Genomic DNA, 12,573 nt, shown 5'->3' on the forward strand with positions numbered 1-12,573 from the left:
ATATTATATGGTATTATTATGTATTTATTTTTATTTTATAATTTTTGACCAATTTAATTAAAAAAATAGGATTATATATATAATCATATTACTAAATATTAGGTTTTAAAAAAAATTATTAGAATATATATATATATATATAGAAAATAAAAAAAAAAACAATGAGGGACCTAAGGCTACACTTATATACAGTAGCTATAGTATACAAAAAAAAAAAAGAGGGACCTAAAGCTACGCTTATAAAAAGTAGCTATGGTATACAATGTGGCTACGCTTTACAAGTGATGCAGTAGCGTTGAAAAGCGTAGCCTATTCTGAAAAAATGAAAGCTGAAAAGCGTAGCCTTTGATCCTGGACAGCATCACTTGAAAAGCGTAGTCTATTCCCAAACGCCAAAAGCGTAGCCTTTGGTGCAGAAAAGCGTAGCCTTTGAGAATAGGCAACGGCCAAATAGGAATCACCCCAAAAAGCGTAGCCGTAGCCCAAAAAGCGTAGCCGTAGCCTAAGGCATCATTTTTTTTCACTTTTGGCTACACTTTTCAAGTGTATCTGAATGGGTGTTTTTCTTGTAGTGCTCAATTAAGAGCAAGAAAGCAATTCATAATTCAATAGATGCAAGAGGTAAAAGCATGCAAAAAAGGGGCATGAGAGTCATAATTCAAGCATCAATAATTAAATGTGCCAAATTAGAGAGTATGTGTATAATGACAATTGTGAAGGATAATCCCAAATACATGTGGAGTACAAGTGTTGTGAAAAAGAGGTATTCAAGTAACAGAGTAAAACAAAATAGAGTTCAAGATGCCATAGGCTTTTTCACAAACACTTGGTGAGCAAGTTAAAGTAGGAATGAAAATAATATAATCCAAATTTATATGAGAGCCAAATTAAAATATCAATTGTCAAATCACTCCTCATAATATCTACAAGCTTTAGTATAGTAACGTAATACCCAAATAAAATTCCAATACCAACATAAGAATGCAAGAAAAAGAAAAGAAGAAGAAACTATAAGTAATTATGCTAAAAGAAAAATAGAGAGGAAGAAACATAAATAAATGCAATAATGAAAGAGTAGATGGGAGGGGGAAGAGAAACCTGATGAAGAAGATGAAGAAGAAAAGAAGAAAGTAATAGATATGAAGGAAGAATAGGGAAGAAGAAAGAAAGAAGAAAGAAGAAATAATTAGAATTGAAAAGAATTAGGATTAGGGGGTGGATGATTTGAAATCAGGCACTGAGGTGGTTTAATTGTGCGTCGTATGCGATGCGTAGGCGTGCATACCGCGTACGCGTGGGTTGCGCGATTTCCAAGCGATGCATAAGCGTCAGGCACGCGTACGCGTGCCTTGGATTTTGTGAATTGTGTGAAGGACGCGTACGCACAACTCTCTGTTCGCTCTGGGCGTGGGGCAAAAATGGCATACGATGAGTGCGCATCAGGTACGCTCACGCGTGGATGGCCCTATTGGGAAAATGACGCACACGCGTCAAGGACGCGTACGCGTGATGGGGCTTGTGTTGCTAGCACAATTCCAACCCCACACCATCATAACTCTCTGGCCATACACCCTATTTACGCCGATTTGCAGGGTCACCCGTACGCGTGAGGGACGCGTACGCATGGACTGGTGAAAACGCAAGCGACGCGTACGCGTGATAGACGCGTACGCGTGGACTTGCTTGTGCGCTAGGGACGCCACCAGCACCACTCCTCCCCAACTCTCTGTTCAATTTTATTTTTCATGCACGCACATATGACGCGTACGCGTCATCAATGCTTGCATGTCGTGTGCTCTTTTTTTTTATTTTTTATGCAAAATGCAAAATGCAGCATGCAGATGAATATTCAGAAATCATGAATGAACACCATGGAAAACAAAAGAAAATAAAACTGGGAATGAAAAGGAACGATCATACCATGGTGGGTTGTCTCCCACCGAGCAATTTACTTTTACGTCCTTAAGTTGGACGGTCTACAAGCTCAATCTGCTTCTGTTGGTGGATCCTCCAAGAGGAAGACCTCTAGCTCTTTATTTTCCTTCATCTTCTCACCATGATATAGGTTTAAGCGATGTCCATTGACCTTGATAAATTTGGAACTCGAAGGATGACTCAGGTAGAAGACTCTGTATGGCTTTGCCGTCTCTACTCTGTAGGGGCCTTCCCATTTGGATCTCAGCTTTCCTGGCATGAGTCTCAGCCTTGAGTTGTAAAGGAGAACTAGCTCCCCAGGTCTGAACTCTCTTCTCTTGATATGCTTGTCATGCACAGCCTTCGCCTTCTCTTTATATAGTCTGGATTTGTCATATGCTTCGAGTCGAAGGGTCTCTAGTTCTGCCAGTTGCAGCTTCCTTTCAGCACCAGCCTTCTCAAATCCCATGTTGCATTCTCTTACAGCCCAGAAAGCCTTGTGTTCCACTTCCACGGGGGAGGTGACAAGCTTTTCTGTACAATAAGCGGAACGGGCTCATCCCAATGGATGTCTTGTACGCTGTACGATAAGCCCAGAGCGCATCAACAAGTCTGGTGCTCTAGTACTTCCTATGAGGATTGATTATCTTCTTCAGAATGTGCTTTATCTCTCTGTTAGATACCTCTGCTTTTCCATTAGTCTGGGGATGGTAAGCTTTTGCTATATTGTGGACAATCCCATGCTTCTTCAGTAGTCCTGCTAATCTCCTATTACAAAAGTGAGTGCCTTAATCACTCACAATTGCTCGTGGTGATCCAAAGCGACAGATAATATGGTTTCTAACAAAGGAGACAGTAGTGTTAGCATCATCGGTGCAAGTAGGAATTGCTTCCACCCATTTAGAAACATAATCTACAGCTAACAATATATATAAGAAACCACTAGAGTTTGGGAATGGACCCATGAAGTCAATGCCCCAAACATAAAAAATTTCACAGAATAGCATAAGCTGTTGGGGCATCTCATCCCTCTTGGATATATTACCAAACCTTTGGCATGGGGAACAAGATTTACGAAAGATAGTAGCATCCTTAAAAAGAGTAGGCCACCAGAATCCACAGTCTAAAATTTTTCTAGCCGTTCTTTGAGGGCCAAAATGTCCTCCACTCTCAGAAGAGTGGCAGGCTTCTAAAATGGACTGGAATTCTGATTGAGATACACACCTTCTAATTATCTAGTCAGCACCATACCTCCATAAATATGGGTCATCCCATATATAATATTTGGACTCGCTTTTGAGCTTGTCCTTTTGATGCTTAGTAAAATTGGGAGGGAAGGTATGACTGACTAAATAATTTGCTATAGGTGCATACCAAAGAACTACTTCAGATATTGCGTGTAAGCTATCTAATGGAAAAGCATCATTGATAGGAGTGGAGTCATCCTTAATGTGCTCAAGGCGACTCAAGTGGTCTGCCACTAAATTCTGGAAACCACTCATATCCCTAATCTCTAAATCAAATTCTTGCAGCAATAATATCCAACATATTAGCCTTAGTTTGGACTCTTTTTTAGCTAATAAATATTTTAGAGCTGCATGGTCTGAGTACACTACTACCTTAGTACCAAGTAAATAGGCTCGGAATTTATCCAGAGCAAAAACAATAGCCAGAAGCTTTTTTTCAGTGGTAGTGTAATTAGACTGAGCAGCGTCTAAGGTCTTAGAAGCATAAGCAATTACGAAAGGATCCTTACCTTCACGCTGAGCTAGCGCCGCTCCTACAACATGGTTGGAGGCATCACACATAATCTCAAAAGGCTGGCTCCAGTCTGGTCCTCTCACAATCGGGGCTTAAGTTAAGGCGATCTTCAGCTTATCAAATGCATTCATGCAGTCCTCACTCAGCTCGAACTCAACATCTTTCTGCAGCAGTCTGGATAAAGGCAATGCTACCTTACTGAAGTCCTTGATAAATCTCCGGTAAAAACCTGCATGGCCAAGGAACGAACGGACTTCCCTCACGGAGGAGGGATAAGGCAAACTAGAAATTACATCTACCTTTGCTGGATCTATAGAAATACCAATATTAGAAACAACGTGTCCTAGAACAATACCTTGTTTTAACAGAAAATGGCATTTTTCAAAATTTAATACAAGGTTTGAACAAACACACCTGTCTAATACTCTGGCTAAACTATCCAAGCAAAGGTTAAATGAATCACCATATACGCTAAAATCATCCATGAAAACTTCCATACAGCTCTCAATAAGATCAGAGAAAATGCTCATCATGCACCTTTGGAAAGTAGCCGGTGCATTACACAAGCCAAAAGGCATCCTTTTGTATGCATACATTTCAAAGGGACATGTAAAAGTAGTCTTCTCCTGATCTTCAGGAGCTATATGAAATTGAAAATAGCATGTATAACCATCTAAAGAGAAGTAATGTGATTTACATGATAGGCGATCAAGCACCTGATCAATAAATGGCAAGGGGTAATGATCCTTGCTAGTAGCTTGGTTGAGGCACCTGTAATCAATGCAAACTCTCCATGAATTCTGCACTGTAGTTGCTATGAGCTCTCCATGCTCATTCTTCACTGTTGTGACTCCAGACTTCTTGGGCACCACTTGTACTGGGCTGACCCATTCACTATCTGAGATGGGGTAGATAATATCAGCTTCAAGTAGCCTGGTCACTTCTTTCTTGACAACTTCTAAGATAGTGGGGTTCAATCTCCATTGAGGTTGATGGACAGGTCTTGCTCCCTCTTCTAAAAATATCATGTGCTCACAAACTTTAGGGCTGATGCCTACTATATCCGCCAAGCTCCACCCAATTACTTTCTTGTGTCTTCTCAGCACACTAAGCAACTGTTCCACCTGCTGGGAAGTGAGTTCCCTTGCAATGATAACTGGGAGCTTCTGGTTGTCCTCAAGGTAAGCATACTTGAGATGGGGTGGAAGGGGCTTTAACTCCATTGTTTGCTCATGACTGGGCACTTGATCATCTGGAGCTAGTGATGATGGCAAAGTGTCCGCATTATGTTCAGAGGGTTTTCCCACACTTGTATCTTGCTCCATGTGCATCTCTTCTACTTCTTCTTGGTGAACTGCAGCTACAGTCTCAACAATGATGTCGCACTAAAAAATGGAATGATCTTCCGGAGGGTGCTTCATAGCTTTATCCAGGTTGAAGCTCACTACTCTACCATCTATCTCAAAAGAGTAAGTTCCTGAGAAGGTATCTAATTTGAACTTTGAAGTCTTCAGGAATGGCCTTCCGAGCAGGATGGATGATGGTCTTCCTGACTCATTAGGGGGCATTTCCAAAATATAGAAGTCAATAGGAAATGTGAGCCCCTTAATGCTCACCAGCACGTCTTCAGTAATTCCAACCACTGTGATTATGCTTTTATCTGCCAAAACAAAACAAGTTGCCGACGTTTTTGAAGAGAGGGAGCCTCAAAGCATCATATACAGACAAGGACATAATACTCACACACGCTCCTAAATCACACATGCAGTCAGAAAATGTTACACCCCAATGGTACACGTAACCATACATGGCCCTGGATCCCCACATTTTTCTGGTATAGTACCCATTAAAGTAGATATTGAGCTACTTATGGGAATGGTTTCTAAATCCTGAATTCTATCTTTATGCATGCATAAATCCTTTAGAAACTTCGCATATTTAGATACCTAGCTAATGGCATCAAAAAGGGGAAAAGGTTACCACAACCTTTTTGAAGATTTCTACCATCTTGGGGTCGAGTTCCATCTGCTTTCTGGACTTCCTAGCAAGGTGTGGGAAGGGGATAGGGATGGCATCTCTTGTAGCTTCAGCTTCCATTGGTGCGCTATTTTCTGGTTGAGCTGCTTCTTCTTCAACCATGTCTTGTACTTCATCCTCCTCTTTAGCATCTTCTACCTCAACAACATCTTTAACTTGAATGTTCTCCTTTGAGCTTGGTTCCTCATGATTCCTCTCTTGTACTGTGGTTCCGGACCTCAAAGTGATGGCATTGACGCCGCCTTTGGGGTTGGGTAAAGGCTGAAAAGGAATGGTACCGGAGCTTGAAGGTTGATTGTTGGAGGCAATTAGTGAATCCATCCGGGAGACGAGAGCTTGTAAAGTAGCATTCAGACCATTCATGGTAGAGTTAAGTATATTCTGAATGTCTTGGTGTCCTGCGTCATAGTGCGAAGCATCTCATCATTAGAAGAAGAAGGGGGGTAAGTGATTTGAAGGGCCTGCTGTTGGTTCTTTTGAGGCACTTGAGACTGCCTTTAGTGAGGTGCTCTGTAAGGCTGGTTTTGGTTCTGCTGTTGATAGGGAGGATGCTGCTGATACCAGTTTTGCTGATTGTTATTATTATTATTCCACCTCTAATTTCCCTGGTTGTCTCTGCCTCCTCTGTTATAGTTGTCCCTCCATCCTTGGTTGGAGTTATCCCTCCACCCCTGGTTAGAGTTGTCTTGCCAACCTTGGTTATGGTTCCCACCTTGGTTATAATTGTCGCCTTGTTGATAGTATCTTTGATTCGGGCAGTCATAGAAGTTATGAGTAGTTGCCAAGGTGTTGTCTTCTTGTTGGAGCTGCGGACACTCATCAGTGTAATGAGTATAATTGGCACATATTCTGCATACTCTTTGAGGAACCAACTGTTGACTGTGTTTTGATGGGGGAGGCTGAGGTTGTTGTTGATTCAGCTGTAGCTGCTTCAGTATGTTGGTCATCTCTCCCAGAGTCTGAGTGAGAGCAGCAGTCTCACTACTAGAGGAAACCTCCACAACAGCCTTGGAATGGTTGTTCCTGTGCCTGACATTTTGGGTAGATTCAGCTAGATCGGTGATCAGTTGACCACGCTTCTGTCGACGTCTTGTACTTCTTCAGAGAGCCACTACTTGCAGCATCTAATGTAGTCTTATCCTGAGGCTTCAAGCCTTGTGTGAAGTAGCTGATCAACACCATCTGGTCAATTTTGTGGTGGGGCATGAGTCTAGGAGATTTCTGAAGTGCTTCCAATATTCGTAAAGGGTCTCTGACTCGCCTTGGATAATGCAGGAAATCTCCTTCCTCAGTCTATCTGTAACTTCAGCTGGAAAGTATTTTTCCAGGAACTCCCTTCTGAGTAGATCTCAGTTGGTAACGACTACTTCAGGTTGAGTGTAGACTTGCCTTTCCCTCAAGAGAAAATGGGAAGGCAGACAGCAAAATAGTAGTTTCATCTACACCGTGATGCCTAGCAGTAGAGCAGGATGTCTGAGAATCCCTGAGGTGCTTGATAGGCTCCTGAGCAGGTAAGCCATGAAACTTTGTTATTAGGTTGATTAGCACAGTCTTCAGTTCAAATTCTGCAGCCAAATTTGGGTGACGCACTAGATATGGTTGCAGTGTAAAGTCTGGAGCTCCTTCTTCCAGGAGAGTAATCCTTCTGGGCTCCGCCATATTACCTGCACGTGAATCAACAGAATCAGTAGTAGTGGAGCTTGTTTCTTCCTTAGATGGCGCTTCAGATTTGCCTTCAAAAGAGACTGGTGAATTGGTAGTAACCACTTCACCACCCTTAAAGGCTAACCGACGCCGACCTCGCCTAATACGTGAAATAGTTCTTTCAATTTCAGGATCAAACGCAGCTAAGCTCGTGTCAGGCAGTGAACGCGTCATTCAACGAAAGAAACATATAGCTCATGGTAATAAAATAAAATAAAATTTGCAAAAATTAAAAATATGTACACCAACCAATAATTTAGCACACTATTGCAACACCCCGGCAACGGCGCCAAAAATTGATGCGGTGGAAATTAGCCAATTAAGAATTTATAATAAGAACAGCATTGCAAGTACAGTTCTTAACCAACAAAATCCTCTTATCAATTTAAAAGGGTTGTCACAAATTTAGAATAAAAATACTGGGAGTATGAATCATAGGTCGTCTCCCAATAAGTTGACAAAAGGGTGCTATTTTATCAGCCAGGAATTTTTCGAGAAATTTTGAGAGTTGGAGAACAGAAAAATAAAGGGTTGTGAATTAAAGCAATGTAAATTAAAAGAGATTTATGTATTCTGAATAAAAAGCCTTGACCTGGGGAAAGATTAATTGGAAGTTCTATCCTTGTTGGATTTTCCCAAGTGTAGTATCAAGAGGTTGTTATTTTCACTTAGTTAACCCTTACTAAATAAAGGAAAGTCAAGGGATTAAGCTAACTCTTATTCGCAAGTCCTAATCCTCTCCTTAAGGAAGCATTAGCGTTAGTAAATAGATAGTTAGCCAACAACTTCCAATTGAACTAATCACTTGAGTATTCCAACTCAAGGGTCTCTTTTTAATCATACCCCAAGTCAAGTTGGGAGTCTACGCATTGACATGAATACAACGTTCAAAAACATATAAGAAGAAGACATGATAAATTAAATAAAACAGGAACTAAAAATTAATTAAAGGTAAAAGTAATTCTTTGCATTAATAAATCCCAAAATGCAACATCCTTATCTGAACAGGGTTAATGGGCTAAGAAAGCAAACAAGAATAATAGCGACTTCAATAGAGGTAGTATCTCTTCTCAATATCCAAAGCAAAAGCATCAAAAGCATAAAAACTAGAAATCTATGAATGTGAAGAAAACCTAGAGGAAGTAGTGATTTCTCTCTAATATTCTAATTTAAAACTAAAAACTATGCTAATGAGAATGTGTGTTGAGTCTCTGCTTGTCCCCTGGCTCTAGTCTGTGTTTCTGGGCCAAAAACTGGGTCCAAACTCGGCCCAAAATCGCCCCAAGCGTTTTCTGCGATTTCTGCGTCAGTCACGCGTACACGTCGCTGGTCAGCTTCTCGTGTCACGCGTACACGTCAAGCACGCGCACGCATCGCCATGCGAACTCCAATTTACACGCACGTGATGAGTGGATAATTTATACGCTTTTTGGCATTGTTTTTAGGTATTTTTTAGTATAATTTAGTTAGTTTTTACTATGTTTTTTTTAGTTTTTATGCAAAATTCACATTTCTGCACTTTACTATGAGTTTGTGTGTTTTTCTGTGATTTCATGTATTTTCTAGCTGAAAATAAGGGACTTAAGCAAAAATCTGATTCAGAGGCCGAAAAAGGACTGTAGATGCTGTTGGATTCTGACCTCCCTGCACTCGAAGTGGATTTTCTGGAGCTACAGAAATCCATTTGGCGCACTCTCAATCGCGTTGGAAAGTATACATCCAGCAATATATCATAGTCCATACTTTGCCCAAGAATTCTCTGATGCAGCACAATTGCAAGTTTCATGGACTTCTATTGGAAAATCTTCATCGGTTCTTAGCTGAATTCTTGCAAATCTGTGACACTGTCAAGACCAATAGAGTTGATCTCGAGGTCTACAGGCTTATGCTTTACGCTTTTGCTGTAAGAGACAGAGCTAGAACATGGTTGGATTCACAACCTAAGGAAAGCCTAAACTCTTGGGAAAAGTTGGTCGGTGCTTTCCTGGCCAAATTCTTTCCACCTCAAAAGATGAGCAAGCTTAGAGTGGAAATCCAAACCTTCAGACAGAAGGAAGGTGAGTCCCTCTATGAAGCTTGGGAAAGATATAAGCAATTGATCAAAAGGTGTCCTAGTGACATGCTTCCAAAATGGAGCATCATATGTATATTCTATGATGGTTTGTCTGAGTTGTCAAAAATGTCATTGGACCATTCTGTAGGAGGATCCCTTCATCTGAAAATACCTGCAGAAGCTCAGAAACTCATTGAAATGGTTGCAAATAACCAGTTCATGTACACCTCTGAGAGGAATTCTATGAACAATGGGATGCCTCAAAAGAAGGGAGTTCTTAAAATTGATACTCTGAATGCCATATTGGCTCAGAACAAAATATTGACTCAACAAGCAATATGATTTCTCAGAGTCTGAATGGATTGCAAGCTGCATCCAACAGTACTAAAGAAGCATCTTCTGAAAGAAAAGCTTATGATTCTGAGAACTCTGCAATGGCAGAGGTGAATTACATGGGAGAACCTTATGGAAACACCTATAATCCTTCATGGAAAAATCATCCAAATTTCTCATGGAAGGACCAACAGAAGTCTCAACAAGGCTTCAACAATAATGGTGGAAGAAATAGGTTTAGCAATAGCAATCCTTTTCCATCATCCTCTCAGCAACAGATAGAGAATTCTGAACAGAACCATTCTGGCCTGGCAACCATAGTCTCTGATCTATCCAAGACCACACTAAGTTTCATGAATGAAACAAGGTCCTCCATTAGAAATTTGGAGGCACAGGTGGGTCAGCTGAGTAAGAAGATTACTAAAACTCCTCTCAGTACTCTCCTAAGCAATACAGAAGAAAATCCTAAGAGAGAGTGCAAGGCCATAATCATGATCAACATGGCTGAACCTGGAGAGAGTGAGGAGGACGTGAGTCCCAATGAGAAAAGCCTCATGGGACGTCCTCTGGACAGAAAGGAGTTTCCCTTTGAGGAACCAAAGGAATCTAAGGCTCATACAGAGACCATAGAGATTCCATTGAACTTCCTTCTACCATTCATGAGCTCTGGTGAATATTCTTCCTCTGAAGAGGATGAAGACATCACTGAAGAGCAAGTTGCTAAATATCTAGGAGCAATCATGAAGCTGAATGCCAAGTTATTTGGTAATGAGACTTGGGAGGATGAACCCCCCCTTGTTCACCAATGAACTGAATGCATTAATGAGGCAGACATTACCTCAGAAGAAACCGAATCCTGGAAAATTCTTCATACCTTGTACCATAGGCACCATGACCTTTGAGAAGGCTCAGTGTGACCTGGGGTCAGGGATAAACCTCATGCCACTGTCTGTAATGGAGAAACTGGGAATCTTTGAGGTACAAGCTGCAAGAATCTCACTAGAGATGGTAAAAAAATCAATGAAAAAGGCTTATGGACTAGTAGAGGACATGCTATCAAAGGTTGAAGGCCTTTACATTCCTACTGATTTCATAATCCTAGACACGGGGAAGGATGAGGATGAATCCATCATCCTTGGCAGACCCTTTCTAGCCACAGCAAAAGCTGTGATTGATGTTGACAGAGGAGAGTTGGTCCTTCAACTAGGGTTTAGGCTTTAGGGTTTGTGGTTTAGGGTTTAGGGTTTAAGGTTTATGGTTTGGGATTTATGGTTTAGGGTTTATGGTTTATCATTTTAGGTTTAGGGTTTATGGTTCATGGTTTATAGTTTTGGGTTGAGGGTTTTGGGTTTAGGGTTTAGGGTTTAAATTTTAGGGTTTAGGATTTAGTGTTTGTTGTTTAGTGTTTATGGTTTATGGTTTAGGGTTTAGGCTTTAAGGTTTGGGGTTTAGGGTTTAGGCTATAGACTTTAGGGTTTGTGCTTTAGGGTTTGGGGTTTAGGATTTAGGGTTTAGTGTTTAGGGTTTAGGCTTTAGGCTTTAGGCTTTAGGGTTTGGGGTTTGGGGTTTAAGCTTTATGGTTTAGGGTTTAGGCTTTTGGCTTTATTGTTTATGGTTTAGACTTTAGGATTTGTGGTTTAGGGTTTAGGGTTGTTGATTTAGGGTTTAGGGTTTAGGGTTTAAGATCTATGGTTTAGGATTTATGGTTTAGGGTGTAGGGTTTAGGGTTTATAGTTTATAGTTTAGGGTTGATGGTTTATGGTTTAGGGTTTAGTTTATAGTTTAGGGTTTGTGGTTTATGGTTTAGGGTGTAGGGTTTAGATTTTAAGGTTTATGGTTTGGGTTGAGGGTTTATGGTTTAGTGTTTAGGGTTTATGGTTTAGGGTTTAGGGTATAGGGTTTAGGGTTTAGAGTTTTTGGTTTCAGGTTTAGGATTTATGGCTTAGGGTTTAGGGTTTATAGTTTAGGGTTTAGGCTTTAGGGTTTGTGGTTTTTGGTTTAGGGTGTAGGGTTTAGGGTTTATGGTTTGGGATTGAGGGAATATGGTTTAGGCTTTAGGCTTTAGGGTTTATAGTTTATGGGTTTAGGGTGTAGGGTTTATGGTTTAGGATTTATGGTTTGGGGTTGAAGGTTTATGGTTTAGCGTTTAGGGTTTAGGCTTTAGGCTTTAGTGTTTGTGGTTTATGGTTAGGGTGCAGGGTTTAGGGTTTATGGTTTGGGGTTGAGGCTTTAGGGTTTTTGGTTTAGGGTTTCGGATTTAGGGTTTAAGGTTTATGGTTTATGGTTTACACATTTGGGTTGAGGGTTTTTGTTTTAGGATTTAGCGTTTAGGGTTTAGGCTTTAGTGTTTGTTGTTTAGTGTTTAGGGTTTAGGGTTTAGGGTTTAGTGTTTAGGCCTTAGTGTTTAGGGATTTAGGGTTTAAGTTGTATGGTTTAGGGTTTAGGGTTTAAGGTTTAGTGTTTAGGGTTAGGGTTTGGAGTTTATGGTTTATGGTTTATGGTTTTAGGGTTCAGGGGTTAGACTTTAGGGTTGAAGGTTTATGGTTTAGGGTTTGTGGTTGTGATTTAGGGTTTAGGGTTTGGGGTTTAGGCATTAAGGTTTATTGTTTAGGGTTTGGGGATTGTGGTTTAGGTTTTAGGATTTGGTGTTTTGGGTTTAGGGTTTTGGGTCGTAGGTTTAGGGTTTAGGATTTTGGGTTTTGGGTTGTGGGTTGAGGGTTTAGTGTGTAGGGTTTGTGGTTTATGGCTTAGGTAGTAGGGTTTAGGGTTTA

The 12,573-nt window shown here is 40.7% G+C and overlaps 1 non-coding gene across 1 annotated transcript; it reads right to left on the reverse strand.

Annotated features, from left to right (window-relative positions):
• Positions 1–9,433: 9,433 nt before the first annotated feature.
• LOC148544987 (small nucleolar RNA R71) lies at positions 9,434–9,541 on the reverse strand. The gene has a single exon (XR_015900619.1). It is a non-coding gene; the product is annotated as a small nucleolar RNA R71 (small nucleolar RNA).
• Positions 9,542–12,573: the final 3,032 nt, after the last annotated feature.

This window comes from Arachis ipaensis, chromosome B9, assembly GCF_059453495.1.
Source record: "Arachis ipaensis isolate K30076 ecotype BB chromosome B9, ASM5945349v1, whole genome shotgun sequence".
NCBI lineage: Eukaryota > Viridiplantae > Streptophyta > Magnoliopsida > Fabales > Fabaceae > Arachis > Arachis ipaensis.